Raw genomic sequence first — 27,066 nt, forward strand, 5'->3', positions numbered from 1 at the left:
TCCCATGATGTCCAGCAAAAAGGCACTGAGTTCGAAGGTAGGCCTTGAAATACATCTACAGGTACACCTCCAATTGACTCAAATTATGTTGATTAGCCTATCAGAAGCTTCTAAAGCCATGATATACTTTTCTGGAATTTTCCAAGCTGTTTAAAGGCACACTTGGTGTATGTAAACTTCTGACCCACTGGAATGATGATACAGTGAATTATAAGTGAAATAATCTGTCTGTAAACAATTGTTGGAAAAATGACTTGTGTCATTCACAAAGTAGATGTCCTAACCGACTTGCCAAAACTATAGTTTGTTAACAAGAAATTTGTGGAGTGGTTAAAAATCTGGTTTTAATGACTCCAACCTAAGTGTATGTAAACTTCCGACTTCAACTGTATAGGCAGTAATGATAATGACACATACCATAGGCAGAACACTATAGTAGTGTTTCTCAACTTCTACTGTACCAGTAACCTGTGAAACATTGACATCCTTTCTAAACCAGCTCATTTTAACCAGAACATTTTTTAGACAAGTGCAACATGCTCTAAAATCTTGTGAGATGAAAATGGACAAACTAAAGGGTGTGCAATATAGAAGGTTAGTCAGTAGACATACTGAACCTTGTTTGAAGTCATTAGGTCACATGACCAAGTAGCTATTGAAATGTTCAATTTTGAAAAATGTAAAAACGTGTAAGATGAAAATGGACAAACTAAAGGATGTGCAATATAGAAGGGTAGTCAGTGGACATTCTGAATTTTGTTTGAAGTCACTAGGTCACATTACCAAGGAGCTTCACATTACCAATTTGAATGTGAAAAAAATGTGTACTTTGTTTGCGCTCCCTAACTAATTCAACTAGGAATACATAATTCTGCTCACATTTCCACATGTTTATTAGCTTTGGAATGCAAATTAATGTCGAAATCGTGAAAATAAGACATGTGCAATGTTGTACGCAATTTTTCCAACATCATGACACTTATTTGGAGTCTGTGGCTCGATGGTTTGAAAGCTATTGAGGTTTGAAAGCACGAATATCCGTTGAATATCCAATTTGAAACTGTCTTTACCTCGGTCCTTAATACTTACCCAAACTATTGATTAAAACCACACATCTACTGACCACAACTACTGAACCACACAACTACTTACAAAAATGACTGAACAAAACGACTGTCTTTATCTCGGTCCTTAATACTGACCACAACTACAGATCACAACTACACATCTACTGACCACAAACACACAATTTCTGATCACATAACTACTGACCACAACTATTGAACCACACAACTATTTATGAAAAAGATGTATCAAAACAACTGACCAAAACTACTGACCAAACTACGTACCACAACCACACATCTACTGACCACAAAGCAACCGAACAACATATGACCACAACACAACTACTGACCACAACTACTGATTACAACCACACATCTACTGATTACAACTACTAGCCACATAACTACTAACAGCAACTACTGACCACAACCACCCAACAGCTGACCACAACTACTGCCCACACAACTACTGACCACAAACACAGACAACAACTACTGATGACAACCACAAAACCACAAGACACAATTACTGACCACAGCTGCTGACCAAAACCACACATATTCTGACCACAAACACACAGTTACTCACCACATAACTACTGACCACAGAACTACTTAACACTACAACTGAACACTACAACTGAACACAACAACTGACCAGAACCACGAATCTCCTGGCCACAACTAATGAACCAAACAACTACTTACCAACAAATACAGTTCAAAACTACTGACCTTCTACTGACCACAACTACTGACCACAACCACAAAACCACTGACCACAGCTACTGACCAGAATTACTGACCACGATCAGACAACTACTGACCACAACAACTGAACCACACAACTACTTACCACAACTACTGACCGTAACCACGCATCTACTGACAACAAACACACAACTAATCAATGCATAACTACTGACCACAACTACTGACCACATACGCTATTGACCACAAGCACACATCTACTGACCACAAACACACAATTACTCACCACATAACTACTGACCACAAAACAAACGACTGTCGTGGAAATTCAGTACTGGGAGACTTGGTCGTTTCTTCAAACAATCACCTTTATTTAATATAGATTAATTATTGCAATAATGAGACCGCCAGCCCACCAGTCTTGTTCTGAAATGAAATAAATTATATTATATAGGACCTAAAAATGCTTAGACACATTGGTTATTTTACCCCCAACCCGGCTTAGTTTCCCATGAACAATGTCTGACCACTACTGGCCAAACCTACTGATCACAAACACACAATTACTGATCACATAATTACTGACCACACCTAATAATGAACTACACAACTGCTTACGAAAAAATAATTGTCAAAACTACTGACCAAAACGACTGACCAAAACTACATAACACAACCACACAACTACTGACCACAGAACAACTGAACCGCACAACGTATGACAACAACACCAATAATGACCATCTACTCATCAAAACACCACAACTACTCACCACAATTACTGACCACAACCACAAAACTAGTAATCAGAATTACTAACTACAACTACTCACCACAATTACTGACCACAACCACGAAACTACTAACCAAAACTATTGACTGTCACTGACCACAACTTCACAACTACTAATAACACCAACAAAACCACAAGTACTGACCACAGCCACAAAACTACTGACCATAACACCTGACCACAGGCACTAACCACAACCACAAAACTACTGTTATAATCTCCACCCAGCACAGCCAGAAGAGGACTGGCCATCCCACATAGCCTGGTTCCTCTCTAGGTTTCTTCCTAGGTTTTGGCCTCTCTAGGGAGTTTTTCCTAGCCACCGTGCTTCTACACCTGCATTGCTTGCTGTTTGGGGTTTTAGGGTGGGTTTCTGTACAGCACTTTGAGATATCAGCTGATGCACGAAGGGCTATATAAATCAATTTGATTTGATTTGAACTACTGACCAAAAAACACACAACTACTGACCATGACCACTGAACCACACATATACTTATCAAAACGATTGACCAAAACTACTGACCACTATTGACCACAGCTGTTGACTGACTGCTGACTACGACCCAAAAAGAATCACCACAACTAATGAACCTCCCTACTACTTACCTAAACTATTGGTAAAAATCACACAACTACTGACCACAACTACTGACTCAAACCACAAAACTACTGAACACAACTAATGAACCACACAGCTATTTACTAAAAAATACGTATCAAAACTACTGACCACAATTTACTGACCAAAATGTCTTACCACAACCACTGACCACTGAGCTACTGAACCACAACAATAGCATTACTGACCACAAAACCATGGACCATACAACTACTGATTACAACCAATCATCTACTGACCACAGACACACAACTACTGACCACAACTATTGTCACGCCTTGGTCGTAGTATATTATGTTTGTCTTCATTTATTTGGTCAGGCCAGGGTGTGACATGGGTTTTTGTGGTGCGTTTTTGTCTTAGGGTTTTGTGGGGTGTCTAGCATAGTCTATGGCTGCCTGAGGCGGTTCTCAATCAGAGTCAGGTGATTCTCGTTGTCTCTGATTGGGAACCATATTTAGGTAGCCTGGGTTTCACTGTGTGTTTGTGGGTGATTGTTCCTGTCTCTGTGTTTGTTGTCACAAGATAGGCTGTATAGGTTTTCGCGGTACGTTTGTTGTTTTGTATTTGTTCGTTTGTTCTTCTACATTAAAGAACATGTGTAACCACCACGCTGCATTTTGGTCCGCTCCTCTTTCATCAGACGAACGCTGTTACAGAATCACCCACCACACCAGGACCAAGCAGCGTGGTGACAGGCAGCGACAGCAGAAGCAACAAAGAGAGGAATGGACATGGGAGGATGAATTGTTCGGAGAAGGACCCTGGGATCAGCCTGGAGAATATCGTCGCCCCAAAGAAGAACTGGAGGCAGCGAGAGCTGAGAGGCGCTGGTATGAGGAGGCAGCACGGCGACGCGGATGGAAGCCCGAGAGTCAGCCCCGAAAATGTATTGGGGGGGGCTAACAGGGAGTATGGCTACGCCAGGTAGGAGACCTGCGCAAACTCCCTGTGCTTACCGGGGGGCTAGAGAGACCGAGCAGGCACCGTGTTATGCTGTGGTGCGCCTGGTGTCTCCAGTGCGGGTGCATAGCCCGGTGCGGTACATTCCAGCTCCGTGTATCGGCCGGGCTAGAGTGAGCATCGAGCCAAGTGCTATGAAGCCGGCTCTACGCATCTGGTCCCCAGTGCGTCTCCTTGGGCCGGCTTACATGGCACCAGCCTTGCGCTCGGTGTCTCCGGTTCGCCTGCATAGCCCAGTGCGGGCTATTCCACCTCGCCGCAATGGCAGGGCGACCGAGAGCATTCAACCAGGTAAGGTTTGGCAGGCTCGGTGCTCAAGAGCTCCAGTGCGCCTGCACGGTCCGATCTATCCAGTACCACCTCCACACCCCAGCCCTCCGGTAGCAGCTCCCCGCACCAGGCTTCTTGTGCGTGTCCTCAGCCCAGTACCACCAGTGCCAGCACCACGCATCAGGCCTACAGTGCGCCTCGCCTGTCCAGCGCTGCCAGAGCCTTCCTCCTCTTCAGCGCTGCTGGAGTCTCCCGCCTGTTTAGCGCTGCCAGAGCCTTCCGCCTCTACAGCGCTGCCGGAGTCTCCCGCCTGTTCAGAACTGCCAGTCTGCAAGGAGCTGCCAGAGCCGCCAGTCTGCAAGGAGCTGCCAGAGCCACCATTCTGCAAGGAGCTGCCAGAGCCGCCAGTCTGCAAGGAGCTGCCAGAGCCGCCAGTCTGCAAGGAGCTGCCAGAGCCGCCAGTCTGCAAGGAGCTGCCAGAGCCGCCAGTCTGCAAGGAGCTGCCAAAGCCGCCAGTCTGCAAGGAGCTGCCAGGGCCGCCAGTCTGCAAGGAGCTGCCAGGGCCGCCAGTCAGCATGGAGCAGCCAGGGCCGCCAGTCAGCATGGAGCAGCCAGAGCCGCCAGTCAGCATGGAGCAGCCAGAGCAGCCAGTCAGCATGGAGCAGCCAGTCAGCATGGAGCAGCCAGTCAGCATGGAGCAGCCAGAGCTGCCAGTCAGCATGGAGCAGCCAGTCAGCATGGAGCAGCCAGAACCTTCCAGATCTGCCAGTCAGCCAGACTCTTCCAGATCTGCCAGTCAGCCAGACTCTTCCAGATCTGCCAGTCAGCCAGACTCTTCCAGATCTGCCAGTCAGCCAGACTCTTCCAGATCTGCCAGTCAGCCAGACTCTTCCAGATCTGCCAGTCAGCCAGACTCTTCCAGATCCGCCAGTCAGCCAGGATCTGCCAGAACCACCAGCCAGCCAGGATCTGCCGGATCCAACTACCTGCCTGAGCTTCCTCTCAGTGCTGAGCTTCCTCTCGGTGCCGAGCTTCCTCTCGGTGCCGAGCTTCCTCTCGGTGCCGAGCTTCCTCTCGGTGCCGAGCTTCCCCTCGGTGCCGAGCTTCCTTCCTCTCGGTCCCGAGCTTCCTTCCTCTCGGTCCCGAGCTTCCTTCCTCTCAGTCCCGAGCTTCCTTCCTCTCAGTCCCGAGCTTCCTTCCTCTCAGTCCCGAGCTTCCTTCCTCTCAGTCCCGAGCTTCCTTCCTCTCAGTCCCGAGCTACCCCTCAGTCCCGAGCTGCCCCTCAGTCCCGAGCTGCCCCTCAGTCGAGTGGGGTTCTGGGTGAGGACTACTAGGCCATGGTCGGCGGCAAGGGTGGACTATCCAGGGACGCGAGGAGGAGGGACTAAGACATTGATAGAGTGGGGTCCACGTCCCGCGCCGAAGCCGCCACCATGGACAGACGCCCACCCGGACCCTCCCTATTGTTTTGACGTGCGTCCGGGGGTCCGCACCTTAGGGGGGGATTCTGTCACGCCTTGGTCGTAGTATATTATGTTTGTCTTCATTTATTTGGTCAGGCCAGGGTGTGACATGGGTTTTTGTGGTGCGTTTTTGTCTTAGGGTTTTGTGGGGTGCCTAGAATAGTCTATGGCTGCCTGAGGCGGTTCTCAATCAGTCAGGTGATTCTCGTTGTCTTTGACTGGGAACCATATTTAGGTAGCCTGGGTTTCACTGTGTTTGTGGGTGATTGTTCCTGTCTCTGTGTTTGTTGTCACAAGATAGGCTGTATAGGTTTTCGAGTTACGTTTGTTGTTTTGTATTTGTTTGTTTGTTCTTCTACATTAAAGAACATGAGTAACCACTACGCTGCATTTTGGTCCGCTCCTCTCATCAGACGAACGCCGTTACAACTATTGACCACAGCAACTGACTAACTACCAAAAAATTATTGACCACAACGAATGACCACCCCTGCTACTTACCTAAACTATTGATAAAAACCCCACAACCACTGACCACTACTACTGAACCCAACAACGTATGACCACAACACAACTACTGACCACAAACCCACAATTACTGACCACAAATCTATGGGCCACACAACTACTGGCCATAGCTACTGATTACAACCACACATCTACTGACCACAATCACACAACTACTGACAACAACTACTGACCACAGCTACACTACTGCTGACCACAACTACTGACCACACAACTACCGACAACAATCTACATACCATGCAACTACAGACCACAGCAAATGACCACTACTGCCCACAACTACTGACCACAATTACTAACCACAGCTACTAACCACAACTACTGACCACATAACTACTGACCCCCACAATGTATGACCACAACACAACTACTGACCACAACTATTGACTACAATCAAACAATTACTGCATAAAAATATGAAACACACAACTACTGACCAGAACTACTGATTACAGCCAAACAACTACAAAACAAATCAACGGACCAATACTGACCACAAATACTGACCCCAGTTACTGACCAACTAATGAACATCCCTACTATTGACCAAACCTACACAACTAACCACACCAACTAAACCACATTTACTTTCCACAGCAACAAAACAACTGACCAAACAATCTACGTAAGGTTCAACTATAGACCACAACTACTGACCACAACGACTTACCACAGCCACAAATCTATTGACCACGACTACCTAACACACCTACTTACCACAATCACTCAACTACTGACCACAACTACTGACTACAACTACTGACTACAACAACATAACTACTGACCAAGACTAATCAACCACATTACTGCCAACCACACAACTACTGATTACTACTACTGACTACACCTGCTGACCACAACAACAAAACAACTGAGCACAATGACTGACAACAACTACAGGCAACAATCATACAACTACTGATATATTTACCCAAACTACTAACAGCTACTGACTACAAGTACTGAACCCCACAAAGTATCACCACAACAACACAATTATTGACCACAACAACCACACAATTACTGACCACAAAACATGAACAACACAACTATTGACCATATACTCAGAACTACTAACCACAACCACTCAACCACACTCAACCAAAAACAACAAACCAAAATTACTGAAAACTTCTAACCACTCACACAAACTACTGACACCTAAAACTGATATCACAAAAGATACTGACCAAAACAACTGACCACAACCAAACAACTGCAACTACTGATGACACAACTACTGACCTCAACCAAAGAACTACTAACCAAAACTATTGACCAGCACTGACCACAACTACAGACAACTGAACACAGCAACTTACCACAATAGCTCAACTACTGACCACAAGAACTGAACCGGACAAATACTCACCAAAACAACCGACCACCTCTGACTAGACCTACTGACTACAACTACTGACCCAAACACACACCTACAAATCACAACTGCTGAACACTACTGACCAAAACAACTGACCAAAACTGAAAACCCGCAAAAGATACTGACCAAAACTACTGATTACAACCAAACAACTGCTGACCACAACCACTGACCATATAACTACAGACCACAACAGAATACTAATAACCACAACTACTGAACCACACTTCCACTTACCAAAACTACTGGTCACCACTGAAAACAACTACTGACCTTAACTGCACAACTAGTAACCACACCAGCTATACCACAAGTATTGACTACAACCACAAATCTACTGACAACAACTACTGAACCACACATTTGTTTATAATATCAAAACAACTGCCCCAAATTACTGACCATTACTGACCACAACTACTGACTAACTACTGACCATGACCAAAAAAATGACAGACCACAACCTTATCCAAACTATTGATAAAAACCACACAGCTTTTGGTCACAACTACAGAACCACACTACTTACAAAACTACGAACCAAAACTACTGATCACAACTGACCACAACTACTGACCACAACCAATCAACTATTTACCACAAGTAATGAACCACACATCTACTGACCACCACCATACCCATATTTACCAAAAATACTTAACAAAACACAACTACATAATTACTAACCACAAAACTATTGACCAAACAACTACTGACCATGACTACTGACCACAACCACACATATACTGACAGCAAACACACAGCTACTGACCTCATAACTACTGACCACAACAACTGACCAATATTAACAGCAACTAATGACTACAATGACTGAACACAAGCAGACGACTACTAACCGAAACTACTGGTCAAAACGGCATAACTACTGACCACAAACACACTACTACTGACAACAACAAATAACCACTAAACTGCTTAACAAAAGTACTTATCAAAAACAGCTACTGAGCAAAACTACTGATAAAAACTACAAAATTGCTGAAAATATTATTGACCACAATTACTGACCCTAACCACACAACTACTGACCAAACAATCTACATACCACGCAACTACAGACCACAACTAATGACCGCTACTGACCATAGCTACTGATGACAACCACAAGACTACTGACCAAAACTGACTACAACTACTGAATACACTACTGACCACAACCACAAAACTACTGACCACACCTAATGAACCACACAACTAATGACAACAAATACTGACCAAAACTACTGACCACAAAACAACACAACTTTTGTCCACAACAAAGCACCTACTGACCACAACTAATGAACCACACAAATAATGACCACACCAATTAAACCCACAAAATTACTACCACAACTATTGACCACAAATACACAACTATCTGGGGCGGCAGGAAGCCTGGCAGGTAGGAGCGTTGGGCCAGTAACCAAAAGGTTGCTGGATCGAATCCCTGAGCTGACAAGGTAAAAATCTGTTGTTCTGCCACTGATCAAGACAGTTAACCCACTGTTCCCCAGGGCGCCGATGATGTTGATTAAGGCATCTCCCAGCACCGCTCTGATTCAGAGGGGTTGGTTTAAATGCGGAAGACACATTTCAGTTCAATGAAATCCGGAGTACAACTGACTAGGTATGACCATTTCCCTTCCACATGTCTAGTTTTTCTTATTATTTCATTTCCTCCCCTCGCTCTAGAGATTAAACGATTCAAGCAATTAAAACAAAACTACCTTTCAGACTGCTCCAACTTACATTTTGAATTATAACCATATAAAATTGGAATACATTAACATGGGTTTGAATGGTAGCTATTCAAAATGGTCCTGCTCCTTGGCCAATTAAGCTATGAAACCAACTTTAAAACGTTCAAGCTATCCTAACTTCAAATTCTTTAATTAAGTGATAATGCCCGAGCAGCCGGTGTTTGGAAGATATATTGGCCCGGGTGTTGTTAGGCTAGAGATGAAGCCGAAGGCAGGTAAAACATGCCAATTTAACCTCCAAACACCGGCTTATCAGGCATTATCACTTTTATACAAGGGTTACATCTGACTGCAATAATGATTGACACATTTTAATTAAAAACATTATTTGGATTAATTTATTCATCAAATAATGATTGACATATTTTCATTTAAAATGTTATTTTGATTAATTTATTCATACTATATCATCCTTCCACAAGATATAGTCCTGAAACAAATCTAGGATTGCTACCCAAGCCGGCTGGTCATTAGTTCTATTGGTTCGGTTGCCAGAGACGGTACCAAGTAGTTCAATATTTTTGTTCTGTATCTATAGACGCAACCCAGTCTTTAGTTCTAAATGTTCCATTGCCATACTGGCTGGCAACGTTCGTATCCCTTGCTTGCTAGCTAGCCAACTACGGCTAACTTACAGTCACATCAAACAGTGCAGACAGAATAATAGCTGCATTTGTTCAAGCTGTTTTCTATTGATATTTATTTGGATATAACCATAACAATGAGCTAATGAGGCACAATTTCGCTTGGCATAGAAAATGTGCTCTCTCGTTAGGACACTGTTGTTCAGAGGAGCTAGCCAACAACACATCTAACACAATAACTTCAAACTGAAGCTGGAAAGACTGCAAACTTCTCGCACGGAATAGCCTTCATTTCTCAGAACAAGAGTATACTGATGAGATTCAGAAGAAAGTTCTTTGTTTCTAACCATTTTGAGCCTGTAATCGAACCCACAAATGCTGACGCTCCAGATACTCAACTAGTCTAAAGAAGGCCAGTTTTATTGCTCCTAATCAGCACAACAGTTTTCAGCTGCGCTAAACATAATTCCAAAAGGGTTTTCAAATGATCAATTAGCCTTTTGAAATGACAAACTTGGGTTAGCTAACACAACGTGCCATTGGAACACAGGAGTGATGGTTGCTGATAATGGGCCTCTGTTCGCCTATGTAGATATTCCATTAAAATCTGCTGTTTCCCATCTACCATAGTCATTTACAACATTAACAATGTCTACACTGTATTCCTGATCAATATTATGTTATTTTATTGGACCAAAAAAAGTGCTTTTCTTACAAAAACAAGGACATTTCTAAGTGACCTTAAACTTTTGAATGGTAGTATATGTGTGTGTGTGCTTGTTTGCTGTGAGTTGCCTGCTCGGGTTTCAGTCTCGAAAATAGCAGTTGAAGCTGGACCAACCAGAGAAGAGAGAGCCTGGGTTTAGCCTGGCAATCCCAGCAACACAGGAGAAAGAGAGTAGGGAGGAAGAGCAAGAGGACAAGTACATTTGAGTGTCTGAGAAACAGAAGACTCACAAGTCCTTCACTGGCAGCTTCATTAAACAGTACCTGTAAAACACCAGTCTCAACGTCAGCAGTGAAGGGGCGACTCTGGGAAGCTGGCTTTCTAGGCAGAGTTGCAAAGAAAAAGTCATATCTCAGATATGTCCAATAAAAATAAAATATTAAGATGGGCAAAAGAACACAGACAATGGACAGAGGAAGATTGGAAAAATGTGTAATGGACAGATGAATCTAAGTTTGAAGTGTTCGAATCACAAAGAAGAACATTCATGAGACGCAGAAAATATTAAAAGATGCTGGAGGAGTGCTTGATGCTATCTGTCAAGCATGATGGAGGCAATGTGATGGTCTGGGGGTTGCTTTGGTGGTGGTAAAGTGGGAGATTTGTACAGGGTAAAAGGGATCTTGAAGAAGGAAGGCCTAATTGCCTAATTGGAGCCAATTTCCCCCTACAATAGAACAATGACCAAAAGCACAGCTCCAAACTATGCAGTAACTATTCAGGCAAGAAGCAGTCAGCTGGTATTCTGTCAATAATGGAGTGGCCAGGCCAGTCACCGGATCTCAACCCTATTGAGCTGTTGTGGGAGCAGCTTGACCGTATTGTACGCAAGAAGTGCCCATCAAGCCAATCCAACTTGTGGGAGGTTCTTCAGGAAGCATGGGGTGAAATCTCTACAGATTCCCTCAACAAATTGACAATTAGAATGCCAAAGATCTGTCTGCAAGGCTGTAATTGCTGAAAATGGAGGAATCTTTGACGAAAGCAAAGTTTGAAGGACACAATTATTATTTAAATTAAAAATCATTATTTATAACCATGTCAACGTCTTGACTATATTTCCTATTAGTTTTGCAACTCATTTCATGTATGTTTTCATGGAAAACAAGGACATTTCTAAGTGACCCCAAACTTTTGAACAGTAGTATATATATATATATATATATATATATATATATATATATATATATATATATATATATATATATATATATATATATATATATATATATATTACATACAGTAACAGTTTGGACACACCTACTCATTCCAGGGTTTTTCTTTATTTCCACCATGCTCTACATTGTAGAATAATAGTGAAGACATCAAAACCATGAAATAACTCTAAGGGGGCAGGTGGTTTGAGTCTCTGATATTTAGTAGCATATTCTGTATTCTATATTCTTAATGCTAAATTCGTCGTTAGAACCTTCATAGGAGCATCGTTAAATCTCCGAGCTGTTTCCCTAAACCTTCGTAATTAACGTTTCACTTGAAAACGCTGACAATCTAGCAGCAGCTAAGTGCATCTTTAGATGCTTTGTTTGCCCTCCGTCACTTTATACACAGAAGATCTCCGCTAAACATAAAATCACATGGTTTATCCCATCTCTCTGTGATCGCCAATAACTTCAGAATCATGTTGACTATAAATACAAAGTTACCAATGTCTTTGCAATTGATACAAACAAGTGAATGAAAGCCGAGAGGACTGCATTAAAATATAAACCATAGTCTTTAGGCCTATTTGAATCATATTGAAAATACATTTAATGTCTATTCAATCAATTGAGTTCTGTTTTGCTAATTGCAGGCTTCTGTCTATAATTTGTTTCAGCCTGCTGTTTCTTAAGTTTTATTTTGTTCATAAGTGTTTATGCGGAAACCTGTTGGTTTGGACTGGATGTTTACCAACTAGCCAGCTAGCTAGCTCGGTTGCAATAGAGCCCACTTCCCCGTTTCCAAGCGCTGTAGAAGCTGTGTATGTTACGCTCTTGTCCGGGATTATATTGACAATCCGCAGTTCCAATGTGGCAATTGTTTGCTTGCGGAGGATTACAGCAAAGAGGTGGCTATTTCAATTCTGTGCAAATTCATGAGAAAATGCTAAATATAACTTTCTCGATCTCAACTTCTGTGGGCTCGGACTTCATGGATGTACAGTGCCTTGCGAAAGTATTCGGCCCCCTTGAACTTTGCGACCTTTTGCCACATTTCAGGCTTCAAACATAAAGATATAAAACTGTATTTTTTGTGAAGAATCAACAACAAGTGGGACACAATCATGAAGTGGAACGACATTTATTGGATATTTCAAACTTTTTTAACAAATCAAAAACTGAAAAATTGGGCGTGCAAAATTATTCAGCCCCTTTACTTTCAGTGCAGCAAACTCTCTCCAGAAGTTCAGTGAGGATCTCTGAATGATCCAATGTTGACCTAAATGACTAATGATGATAAATACAATCCACCTGTGTGTAATCAAGTCTCCGTATAAATGCACCTGCACTGTGATAGTCTCAGAGGTCCGTTAAAAGCGCAGAGAGCATCATGAAGAACAAGGAACACACCAGGCAGGTCCGAGATACTGTTGTGAAGAAGTTTAAAGCCGGATTTGGATACAAAAAGATTTCCCAAGCTTTAAACATCCCAAGGAGCACTGTGCAAGCGATAATATTGAAATGGAAGGAGTATCAGACCACTGCAAATCTACCAAGACCTGGCCGTCCCTCTAAACTTTCAGCTCATACAAGGAGAAGACTGATCAGAGATGCAGCCAAGAGGCCCATGATCACTCTGGATGAACTGCAGAGATCTACAGCTGAGGTGGGAGACTCTGTCCATAGGACAACAATCAGTCGTATATTGCACAAATCTGGCCTTTATGGAAGAGTGGCAAGAAGAAAGCCATTTCTTAAAGATATCCATAAAAAGTGTTGTTTAAAGTTTGCCACAAGCCACCTGGGAGACACACCAAACATGTGGAAGAAGGTGCTCTAGTCAGATGAAACCAAAATTGAACTTTTTGGCAACAATGCAAGACGTTATGTTTGGCGTAAAAGTTACACAGCTGAACACACCATCCCCACTGTCAAACATGGTGGTGGCAGCATCATGGTTTGGGCCTGCTTTTCTTCAGCAGGGACAGGGAAGATGGTTAAAATTGATGGGAAGATGAATGGAGCCAAATACAGGACCATTCTGGAAGAAAACCTGATGGAGTCTGCAAAAGACCTGAGACTGGGACGGAGATTTGTCTTCCAACAAGACAATGATCCAAAACATAAAGCAAAATCTACAATGGAATGGTTCAAAAATAAACATATCCAGGTGTTAGAATGGCCAAGTCAAAGTCCAGACCTTAATCCAATCGAGAATCTGTGGAACGAACTGAAAACTGCTGTTCACAAATTCTCTCCATCCAACCTTACTGAGCTCGAGCTGTTTTGCAAGGAGGAATGGGAAAAAATTTCAGTCTCTCGATGTGCAAAACTGATAGAGACATACCCCAAGCGACTTACAGCTGTAATCGCAGCAAAAGATGGCGCTACAAAGTATTAACTTAAGGGGGCTGAATAATTTTGCACGCCCAATTTTTCAGTTTTTGATTTGTTAAAAAAGTTTGAAATATCCAATAAATGTCGTTCCACTTCATGATTGTGTCCCACTTGTTGTTGATTCTTCACAAAAAAATAGTTTTATATCTTTATGTTTGAAGCCTGAAATGTGGCAAAAGGTCGCAAAGTTCAAGGGGGCCGAATACTTTCGCAAGGCACTGTATATACATTTACAAAATAACATGGGTAACTATTTACACACTTTCAATATTTGGAAGACCCTCAGTCCTCTATCAAATCTAATCTATTTATATAGCCCCAGCCTAAAACCCCAAACAGCAAGCAATGCAGGTGTAGAAGCACGGTGGCTAGGAAAAACTCCCTAGAAAGGCAAAAACCTAGGAAGAAACCTAGAGAGGAACTAGGCTATGAGGGGTGGCCAGTCCTCTTCTGGCTGTGCCGGGTGGAGATCACAGTGGTTGTAGAGGGTGCAACAGGACAGCACCTCAAGAGTAAAAATGAACAGTTTAGGGTTCCATAGCTGCAGGCAGAACAGTTGAAACTGGAACAGCAGCAAGGCCAGGTGGATTAGGTTCAGCAAGGAGTCATCATGCCAGGTAGTCCTGACGCATGGTCCTTGGGCTCAGGTCCTCCGAGAGAGAGAAAGAGAGTATTAGAGAGAGCACACAGGACACCGGATAAGACTCCCATTCGGAGTCAGTGTCACTGTGAAAGAAAATGTTCAGTTAGAATAGTTGAACATATGAGCCCTTATTCAACAGGTATAATAAACATATATATATGGAGTACAGGGAACGTAGGGTTGAATATATTATTATAAACTGCTAGAGATACTGTCTCTTTTATATTATGACATTTCAGCTAGATCTACTGTCCTTATTATATTACAACAGACCAGCTGTATCTACTGTCTCCATTTCACTTTGGCCATTGTTGTGGGCCTGGCCTCCCCTCAACAGCCTCAAATAGGCTATTTCATGTGGTTTGGGGTGGGGTGGCAGACACACGTATCTCACATTTCACGACATTACATGTTTATATATTGCTTCTAAAATAAATTTTAAAAAATCACATGTAATATTTTATATTATTAATTTCAAAACAAGGGCATTAGCATGATAAGAACTTACCAGTCCAAAACGATGTCCTCTCCCATTCAAAAAATATTCCTCCACAATCGCTAAATGAATTGTCCTACAACATTCTCTGTCTCACTTTCCCAATCAATTTATTCTAAAATTGTGTGTACATCTCTATATCTAGACTTAGATTTAGCTTTCCCTGACTTAGTTGCCAAACTGATTGATATATAAACAGCTGAATCTGCGCGTTTACTAAACAATGCAGTGCGTAATATGTGTTTCTCCTTCCGGTATGAAACTTCAATAGCGAATGACTCTTTACGCTGGAGCATACTACATGGGTTGGTCTTGAAACACATAAACATGACCTATTGCCGTTTACCTCAGCTCATTGGCTATCTACCCAGCTAGATTTCAAGACGATCAGTGGCCATTGGGTTAAAAGACAGTCAATCAACGAAACAGCGGGCAAATCATTGGTGCACAATGATGTCATGACCTGTTGTCTTCAAATCGGTTTCTTTCAGTCAATACATCCCGCGAAATGGCCCATCACGTTTAATTGTTTTACAAGTAACTTTGAATTGTGTTACAAACAAACCAGTTGGTTGCAGTGAAACCAAACATGACTGGAAGAGTCACGTTCTGTGTGGGTTATTTACCTGGAATGTGTCGTCGAAAATGGAATGAGACGGAATTCACCACACAAGCGGTTCACAAAATGTTTCGTGTTAGGCTATAAAAACTGATTTTATCAAACAAAAGATAATTCATTGTGTAACAATGAGCATTGGAATTGCAAACAGACAAAGATCGTCAAAGGTATACTCTTTATTTTAATGCAGTTTGTGATTATGTTACGTCTGTGCTGGTTAAAATTTTATTTTTTATGGGGCTCTATGCTCAGATAATCGCATCGTAGTCTTTCGCAGTAAATCCTTTTTTAAATCTGACAACGCAGTTGGATTAGCAAGATTCTAGGCTTTCGATACATGTGAGACACTTGTATTTTCATGAATGTTTAATATGACGATTTATGTAGCGATCGCCATATGTTGTGGAATTTCAGCCCGCTAGCGGGTTCCGTGCGCAGAGAGGTTCAATCCCCATGGATTGATGAGTAATTTAAAAATTGTATGGTTGAGAGGGATGAGGCAAAAGGAATAGCAAAAAAGTCTGGCTGCACAACCGATTGGCAAATCATGTGACTAAACTGAATAAAAGAATAAGAAACTATACTATGAAACAAAGTTAAATGATAAAAACACCTTATATGACATTTTGGGCAAAACGGCTAACTCAGCTTCATCATTCATTGAATCAGATGGCTCATTCATCACAAAACCCATTGATATTGCCAATTACTTAAATGTTGTTTTTATTGGCAATACTTAGGCATGACATGCCAGCAACAAACACTGACACAACACATCCAAGTATAACTTATCAAATTATAAAAGACAAGCTTCGTAAATTTGATGTGATTGTGGAAGAGGTGAAAAAATGGTTGTTGTCTATCAACAATGACAAGTCAACGGGGTCTGACAACTTGGATGGGAAATTACTGAGGATAAAAGAGGACGATATTGCCACTCCTATTTGCAATATATTCAATCCAAGCCCACTAACTAGTGTGTACCCTCAAGCCTGGAGGGAAGCAAAAGTAATTCTGCTACCAAAGAATAGTAAAGCCCCCTTTACTGGCTGAAATAGCTGACCAGCCAGCCTGTTACCAACCCTTAGTAAACCTTTGAAGAAAAAATGGTGTTTGACCAGATACAATGCTATTTTACAGTAAACTTTCAGCACGTTTATCAGGAAGGAAATTCAACAAGCACGGCACTTACACAAATGACTGATGATTGACTGAGAGGAATTGATGATAAAAAGATTGTAGGAGCTGTTTTGTTACACAGTGCGGCTTTTGACATTATCAATCATAGTCTGCTGATGGAAAAACGTATGTGTTATGGCTTTACAACCTCCTGCTATATTGTGGATAAAGAGTTACCTGTCTAACAGAACACTGAGGGTGTTCTTTATTGAGTATAATCCAGGTAAAATCAGGAATTCTCCAGGGCAGCTGTCTAGGCCCCTTACTTTTTTCCAAAATGTCCTAATGACATGAGTAAGGCCAGTGTGTCTATGTATGAGGGTGACTCAACACTATACACATCAGCTGCTACAGTGAGTGAAATCACTACAACACTTAACAAAGAGCTGCAGATAGTTCGAGAATGGGTGGCAAGGAATAAGTTAGTCCTAAATATTTAAAATACTAAGAGCATTGCATTTGGGTCAAATCATTCACTAAACCCTAAACCTCAACCAAATCTTGTAAGAAATAATGTGTAAATTGAGCAAGTTGAGGTGACTAAACTGCTTGGAGTAACAGTAGCTAAGAAGTCTGTCCTTAATAAAGTGTTGCTCTGCCTTTTTAACAACACTATCACCAAGGCATGTCCTACAGGACCTAGTTTTATTGCACCTGGACTACTGTTCAGTTGTGTGGACTACTGTTCAGTCGTGTGGTCAGGTGCCACAAAGAGGGACCTCTGAAAATTGCAATTGGATCAGAATAGACAGCACGGCTGGCCATTAAATGTAAACGGAGAGCTCACATTAATAATACGCATGTAAATCTCTCATGGCTCAAAGTGGAGGAGAGATTGACTTCATCACTACTTCTTTTTGTAAGAAGTGTTGGCATGCTGAATGCACCGAGGTGTCTGTTTAAACTACTAGAACACAGCTAGGACACCCAGGCATACGCCACAAGACATGCCACCAAAGGTCTCTTCACAATCCCCAAGTCAAGAACAGACTATGGAAGGTGCACAGTACTACATAGAGCCATGAATACATGGAACTCTATTCCTCATCGGGTAACTGATACAAGCAGTAGAATGAGATGCAAGAAATTGAAAATAATGCACCTTATGGAACAGTGGGGACTGTGAAGACACACACAGGCACAGACACACATACACATGATAAAACACACACTACACACACATACACTGTCACGTTCTGACCTTAGTTCCTTTGTTTTGTCTTTGTTTTAGTATGGTCAGGGTATGAGTTGGGGTGGGCAGTCTATGTTCTTTTTTCTATAATTTGGGATTTCTGTGTTTGGCCTGGTATGGTTCTCAATCAGAGGCAGCTGTCAATGGTTGTCCCTGATTGAGAACCATATTTAGGTAGCCTGTTTTCACCCTTGATTTGTGGGTGATTATTTTCTGTTCTGTATTTTGTGTATTCACCGTACAGGACTGTTTCGTTTCGTTCGTTGTCACTTTATTATTTTGTTCTTTAGTGTTCTGAGTTATAATAAATATCATGAATGCTTACAACGCTGCGCATTGGTCCTCCGATCCTTCCCACTACTCCTCCTCATCAGAATAATAGAGAGAGAATGATTTACTTCAGCTTTTATTACTTTCATCACATTCCATGTGGGTAAGAAGTTTACATACACTCAATTAGTATTTGGTAGCATTGCCTTTAAATTGTTTAACTTGGGTCAAATTTTTCGGGTAGCCTTCCACAAGCTTCCCACAATAAGTTGGGTGAATTTTGGCACATTCCTCCTGACAGAGCTGGTGTAACTGAGTCGGGTTAGTAGGCTTCCTTGCTCGCATTTCAGTTCTGCAGACAAATTTTCTATAGGATTGAGGTCAGGGTTATAATGATTCCAACCTAAGTGTATGTAAACTTCCGACTTTAACTGTAGGTGGTAGTGGAGTAATGGCCTGAGGGTATACATTTAATATGTTGTGGAAAGTAAGGTCATGTAACATTTCAAATTCCATGTAACTGCCTTAATTTAGCTGAATCCCAGGAAGAGTAGCTGCTGCCTTGGGAGGAGCTAATGGGGGTCCAAATAAATGCAAATACAAACATGCAATTTAATGATGTGTAGCTTAACATTTACACAATGATGTGCCAAATTGGTGATTAGTGCATTGTTACTGGGCAAGCATTAGAATATGCCGCCTCAATATTTGCAGCCGCAGATGGTAATATCGCTCTTGGAGCTGATCCTTAGTCACTATTGTGACGTAATTATAATGTTAATGCAAGATTTGAGTGGAGATGGCTGATCCGAGAGCAGCGCTCCCTTTCTTTTGATCTATCAGTATCGACACATAGAAAAGATGCATCATTAAAACACTAGTAAGCGTAAGTTCTATCGCTATCAGGATACCGGGCACATGTAGATGACCACTTGCAAAGAGGTCCTACATTTTTATCTTAAAGTAACTGTCCAGTAAAAAGCTCACTTTTAAAAGTTAATCTTCTGTGACCTCCTACCCAAATAATGTTGTTGGGTCATCCTAGGCTAAAAAATTTTTTAACTTGGCAATTCAGTTAAGAACAAATTTGTATTTACAAAGATGGCCTACACCAGCCAAACCCAAACAATGCTGTGCCAATTGTGCGCTGCTCTATGGGACTCGCAATCATTGCCAGTTGTGATCACAGCCTGGATTTGAACCAGCATGTAGTGATGCTTTTAGCACTGAGATGCAGTGCCTTAGACCTCAGCGCCAGTCAGGAGTATTTGCAGCCATAAAAAAATAAAAAAATAAAGTATAAAAAATGTAACTCAAACGAACCATTTTGAAAATGCTTGGTATCTTCTCATAGAGAATAATTTCATTCCTTCTGAGCAGTCTACTCTCATGAATATTTTTAATCACAGGTATACGCCCACACCATTCTGTTGTCGGGATACGTCCACACCATCCCGACTCAGAAAAGCTTATTTTTAACATACTGTACTTAGTTACCCTTTTCTGGAAGGAAAACAATTTCACTCATATTGTAATTAATTATAGGTCATATTTCATTGAAATCTGGAAACACTGGACCATTATTTTAAAATTAGGAAGGCTACACAACACACTCAATTGGGAGTACTAGACTATGTACTGTGACAACATTCATGATATGACAACCAGCCCCGGTCATAGTTATAAAAGCAGCTATTGCGCTGTTTTATTCCCACATGTTGTTGGAGCACCAAAGCTAATGCAATATGAAGATTGTGACACTAAGTGATGCTCCATGATGATCATAGATGGACTGTTGTCCAATAACCAATGACTTTGGTTTGGTTTAGGCATTTTTGTTTGTTTGACATTTGGCAATGTGAAACCAACTGGACCAAATAAAAAAAGTACAATGTAACATATAATCAAACTCTAATTTGAACTATAGTAAATTGTAATGTGGTGCGTGCTGGTGGCAGGGAAGTCAGGCGCAGGAGAACGTACTTGGTATAAACAGAGTATTTAATGAAAGCTCACAAACTCCAAAAACCAACGTATACAAAATAGGAAAGTGGGTTTAAAAAAAGAAGAAAGTTGCACACCATAACAGACATAGCACCTATACATACAGCGAACAATCACCGACATAGACATGAGGTAAAACAGAGAGTTAAATACACAACATGTAATGATGGGATTGAAACCAGGTGTGATGTGAGACAAGACAAAACCAATGGAAAATGAAAAATGGATCAGCGATGGCTAGAAGGTCGGTGATGTCGACCGCCGAACACCGCCCAAACAAGGAGAGGGACCAACTTCGGCGGAAGTCGTGATGCAAATTAATGTGTGAAAAGGCAAGGGTTTAGGGACCAGTTTTACCAATACCAACCATTAGCATAGACAATCTTCAAAATAATATCAGTGAAGCTAGTCTTTAATGACGACCAGCTAAGACCGGAAGCCTTGTATAATCTTACCAGAGGCTTTATTTCAGCAATGTCAAATTGGCCTGATGAAATTGGTTCAATATCCTGTCAGTAACATTGTTTGATGGAAGATAAACAAAAACATCACACTATTTTTGTTAATTATCCATCTGGCAAACCACATTTAAATCAAATGTGGTTTGCCAAATGGATAATTAACAAACCTCCCTCCGCTTTGCAGAGATTCAAATGTGAATATAATGCAGTATTTATCGTAAAATGAGAGTTGTGTTTTATGACATAATTAAAAGACACAAACATGTAATGGAAAGTGGATGCTTTCTGGTTTTGGCAAAGTATTTCTGAGTAAGGGTTCAAGTGAAGTGTAAAACTGTAAACATACCAGGCAGATTGCTCAAGAGTGAAAATTGGATGTCTAGCCATGTCCTGAGGATGTCGGGAAATGCATTCAAAACTGGCCACTAGGGGCAACAGTGAGCACTATTACCTTCAAGTCAGCTTTGGTTTTGCTAGTGCGAATCCCATGACTCTGGATCAAAAGGTTGTTGAGCCCAGTGGTAGACACTCTTTTTTTAACCCTATCCCAAATATTATCCTTCTAAATTTGCTGTTCCTAGCAACTTTGAAATTTGACATTTGGAAAAATGGAATGATACTGAGCAGGAAGTCAACCCAGGATGTCAAAAATACTATGAAATTTGACCTTTGGATCAACTTTGAAATAATTAACGTTTGGAGAAATGTGGATGAACGTCTTATTCTGCAGTGAGACTCTGAGAGCTGGTTGAACATACGGTATGTCACTTTAAATGGCAAAAACAACCACTACTATGAGAGACATCCATTTGGAAGTCATTGCAACCATTCAAAACCACGATGAGCATCTTGAAATCTTTCATAAGTGTTTTGCTGTTGGGTTTGTAAATCTGCCCCACCCTATGTATGTGTGTGTTTGTACATATGTGTAGTTGTATATGTGTATGGTTGAATGTGCATCCTGTGTGTGTGTGTGTGTGTGTGTGTGTGTGTGTGTGTGGTGTGTGTGTGTGTGTGTTTGTGTGTGTGTAGGCTAAAGCCTGTGCTGACCTTGTGTTTCCTGAGCTGACAACAGCTAGTTAGCATAGTTTGGTGAGAGCTGAAGCTGCTATCCTATCTAGCAGATATTTCTCTGTCAAATCAGTTATGGCAAGATAGCAAGAGCCAGTGTCTGGAAGGTGTTTCATAAGACACTCATTCTACAACACTTGCTATGAAAGTAGCTTGCAACTTAGTTTCAACATTTCATCATGCCATGTAAATCACGTTACCGTGGAAACGATATCAACTACTGCGAGTTGGATACCCACGCCGTCTTCAATCAGCTCACCTGTTCTACAACACAATATTCTATAACTGGAAAGTTTTGTCTCGTCTATCCTTATGTCACCTGTTACATATTTTCCAGTAGACAATATAACTAATATCCCTACAGATGTAGGCTACATGTGGACATTGCATATTCATCGCCCAGCTTGAGTGTAGATACATAAAAAAAAAATGGATGGATGTGTTCGTGTTACAAAGAAACAACATTTTCTGTTGTAAATATCTAATTGATGTGCTTATAAAGACAGTATGCCTACCCTTTGCCTGTCAAATCCAAATCAGTTTTGTGTAGAGTACAACTTCAGCTGTCTAACCAGAACTAGAATGACATTTCTATTTGCCCAAATCTAAGGAATTGGCTGTCTAACACATTGACATGCACAGCTCTCTGGGTGAGGTTCTGTCTTCAAGTCTCCAGTGGGTAATGAAGTCCCTTCCATCTATGTAATGTATTACAGCACGTGTCAAACTCATTCCACAGAGGGCCAAGTGCCTGCGGGTTTTCGCTCGTCCCTTGTACTTGATTGATGAATTAAGGTCACTAATTGGTAAGGAACTCCCCTCACCTGGTTGTCTATATCTTAACCAAAAAACAGCAGACACCAGGCCCTCCGTGAAATGAGTTTGACGCCCCCGTATTATAGGTTATGACATGGTCAGATGGCAGTTTGAGTTTGATTGAGTTTGCCTCATGGGTCCAGAAGGGAGTGTTCAATAACTACAGGCAGATATGAGATGCAGGAGAATGGCACTATTCTCGTACTAATTAGCCTACAAAGTAATATGAGTATAATTTTTGAACATATGTAGATATTCTAAACAAAGTATTTTGATGACGTTCAAGTGTAACAGTTTCATGTAGAGTCAACCATCCTTCACATAATACTGGAGAAGCAGTGTTCTGCTAATATAACAATGTGAAATATTACACTGGTCTTTCATCTTTTGTCACAGATACTATATCTATTAACATTTTGTCTGGTGGTGCTGGGGCTACCTTGCCAAACATGTCAGTTATCATACCTTCCTGTATAATATGTGCGTCAAATCAAATTAAATCAAATGTTATTTTTCCCATGCTTCAGGTGTAGACTAACATTGAAATTATTACGTACAGGTTGTTTTCCAACAATGCAGAGTTAAAGATAAAAAAGATCAAATAAAAATAGAAATAATGACACAAGGTGTCACGTTCTGACCTCTATTTCTGTTGTTTTGTATTTATTTAGTATGGTCAGGGCGTGAGTTGGGTGGGCAGTCTGTTTGTTTTTCTATGTTTTGGGGCATTTCTATGTTTTCGGCCTAGTATGGTTCTCAATCAGAGGCAGGTGTCATTAGTTGTCTCTGATTGAGAATCATACTTAGGTAGCCTGGGTTTCACTGTGTGTTTGTGGGTGATTGTTCCTGTCACTGTGTTTGTTGTCACAGGATAGGCTGTATAGGTTTTCACGTTCCGTTTGTTGTTTTGTAGATTTGAGTTATTTCATGTATCGTTCAGTTTTCCATTAAAGAACATGAATAACCACCACGCTGCTTTTTGGTCCGCTTCTCCTCCTACAGACGAACGTCGTTACAGAATCACCCACCCACCAAGGACCAAGCGGCGTGGTAAACAGAGGCTGCAGCAACAGCAGCAGCAGCAGAAGCGACTGGTGCAGCAGGAGCAACAGCAGCAGCAGCAAAATCAGCAGCAGGAGAAGCGACTGGTGCAGCAGGAGCAACAGCAGCAGCAGCAAAGGCAGCAGCAGGAGGAGCAACAGCAGCAGCAGCAGAAGCAGCAGTGGGAGAGGCTGCACTACTTGGAGAGATGGACTTGGGAGGAGATTCTAGACGGGAAAGGACCCTGGGCAGAGCCAGGAGAATATTGCCGCCCCAAGGCCGAGCTGGAGGCAGCAAAAGCAGAGAGGCGGCATTATGAGGAACTAGCACGGCAGAGCGGATGGAAGCCCGAGAGTCACCCCCAAAAATTTATTGGGGGGGGGCACAGGGGGAGTGTGGCAGAGTCAGGAGTTAGACCTGAGCCAACTCCCCCCGTTTATCGTGAGGAGCCAAGGAGGAGCTCAGAACCAGAGCTGGTGTTGGAGGTGAGCGAAGCAGAGACTGTGAAGGAGTTAATGGGGAAATTGGAGGAGAGAGATATGAGGGATTTGCTGGTTTGGTGCATGAGGCACGACATTCGCCCGATGGAGCGTGTCAGGGATTTAATGGCACCGGGGTCAGCTATCCATACTCATCCTGAGGTGCGTGTGAGGGGTCTGGTGAAGACTGTGCCAGCCTCACGCACCAGGCCTCCTGTGCATCTCCCTAGCCTTGCACGTCCTGTGCCATCTCAGCACTACGGTGCTCCTAGCAGTGCTAACTGTGGCGGGCGTGGGGCTGGTCAGGCACCGTGTTATGCAGTTGTGCGCACGGTGTCCCCAGTACGCGTGCTTAGCCCGGTGCGCTACATCCCAGCTCCCCACATCTGCCGGGCTAGGGTGAAGATCCAGCCAGGGCGGTTGGTGCCAGCCCTGCTCTCAAGATCTCCAGTACGCCTTCACGGCCCGGTCTATCCGTCACCACCTCCACGCACCAGCCCTCCGGTGGCAGCCCCCCGTACCAGGCTGTCTCTCCGGCCCATCCTTACAGGGGCTCCCGCCTCTCCGGCGCTGCCGAAGCCTTCCTCCTCTCCAGCGCTGCCGGAGTCTCCCGCCTGTTCGGCGCTACGAGAGCTACTCAGTCCAGCGCTGCCGGAGCTTCCCGTCTGTCCAGCGCCAGCTGAGCTTCCCGTCTGCCCAGCGCCAGCTGAGCTTCCCGTCTGCCCAGCGCCAGCTGAGCCTCCCGTCTGCCCAGCGCCGCCAACGCCGCCCGTCTGCCCAGCGGCGCCAGTGCCGTCCGTCTGCCCAGCAGCGCCAGCGCCGCCCGTCTGCCCAGCGCCGCCAGTGCCGCCCGTCTGCCCAGCGACGCCAGTGCCGCCCGTCTGCCAGGAGCCGCCAGTGCCGCCCGTCTGCCAGGAGCCGCCAGTGCCGCCCGTCGGCCAGGAGCCGCCAGTGCCGCCCGTCAGCCAGGGGCCGCCAGTGCCGCCAGTCAGCCAGGGGCCGCCAGTGCCGCCAGTGCCGCCAGTCAGCCAGGGGCCGCCAGTGCCGCCAGTCAGCCAGGGGCCGCCAGTGCCGCCAGTCAGCCAGGGGCCGCTAGTGCCGCCAGTCAGCCAGGGGCCGCCAGTGCCGCCAGTAAGCCAGGGGCCGCCAGTAAGCCAGGGGCCGCCAGTGCCGTCAGTCAGCCAGGGGCCGCCCGAGCAGCTGCCCCTCTGTCCAGAGCTGCTGTCGCCCCTCTGTCCCAAGCTGCTGCCGCCCCTCTGTCCCGAGCAGCTGTCCCTCTGTCCCGAGCAGCTGCCGCCCCTCTGTCCCGAGCAGCTGCCGCCCCTCTGTCCCGAGCAGCTGCCGCCCCTCTGTCCCGAGCTGCTATCGCCCCTCTGTCCCGAGCTGCTATCGCCCCTCTGTCCCGAGCTGCTATCGCCCCTCTGTCCCGAGCAGCTGCCCCTCTGTCCCGAGCAGTTGTCCCTCTGTCCCGAGCAGCTGCTTCACCTCTGTCCCGAGCAGCCCCTCTGTCCCGAGCAGCCCCTCTGTCCAGTGGGGTCATTGAGAGGGGTGGCCATGGTGAGTAAGCCAGGGAGGCGGACAATAAGGCGGACTAAGACAATGGTGAAGTGGGGTCCGCGTCCCGCGCCAGAGCCGCCACCGCGGACAGACGCCCACCCATACCCTCCCCTATAGGTCAAGGTTTTGCGGCCGGAGTCCGCACCTTTGGGGGGGGGGGTACTGTCACGTTCTGACCTCTATTTCTGTTGTTTTGTATTTATTTAGTATGGTCAGGGCGTGAGTTGGGTGGGCAGTCTATGTTTGTTTTTCTATGTTTTGGGGCATTTCTATGTTTTCGGCCTAGCATGGTTCTCAATCAGAGGCAGGTGTCATTAGTTGTCTCTGATTGAGAATCATACTTAGGTAGCCTGGGTTTCACTGTGTGTTTGTGGGTGATTGTTCCTGTCACTGTGTTTGTTGTCACAGGATAGGCTGTATAGGTTTTCACGTTCCGTTTGTTGTTTTGTAGATTTGAGTTATTTCATGTATCGTTCAGTTTTCCATTAAAGAACATGAATAACCACCACGCTGCTTTTTGGTCCGCTTCTCCTCCTACAGACGAACGTCGTTACACAAGGAATAAATACACAGTGAACCACGAATGACAATAACAAGTAAAAATAACATGGCTATATACAGGGTGTACCGGTACAGAGTCAATGTGAAGGGGTACGAGGTCATTGAGGTAGCTATGTGCATATACAGTGCTTTGCAAAAGTATTCCTTCCCCTTGGCATTTTTCCTATTTAGTTGCATTACAATCTGTAATTTAAGTATTTTTTTATTTGGATTTTATGTAAAGGACATACACAAAAAAGTCCAAATTG

The sequence above is a fragment of the Oncorhynchus mykiss genome, chromosome 2 (assembly GCF_057628025.1).
Source record: "Oncorhynchus mykiss isolate SJ-2025 chromosome 2, ASM5762802v1, whole genome shotgun sequence".
Lineage (NCBI taxonomy): Eukaryota > Metazoa > Chordata > Actinopteri > Salmoniformes > Salmonidae > Oncorhynchus > Oncorhynchus mykiss.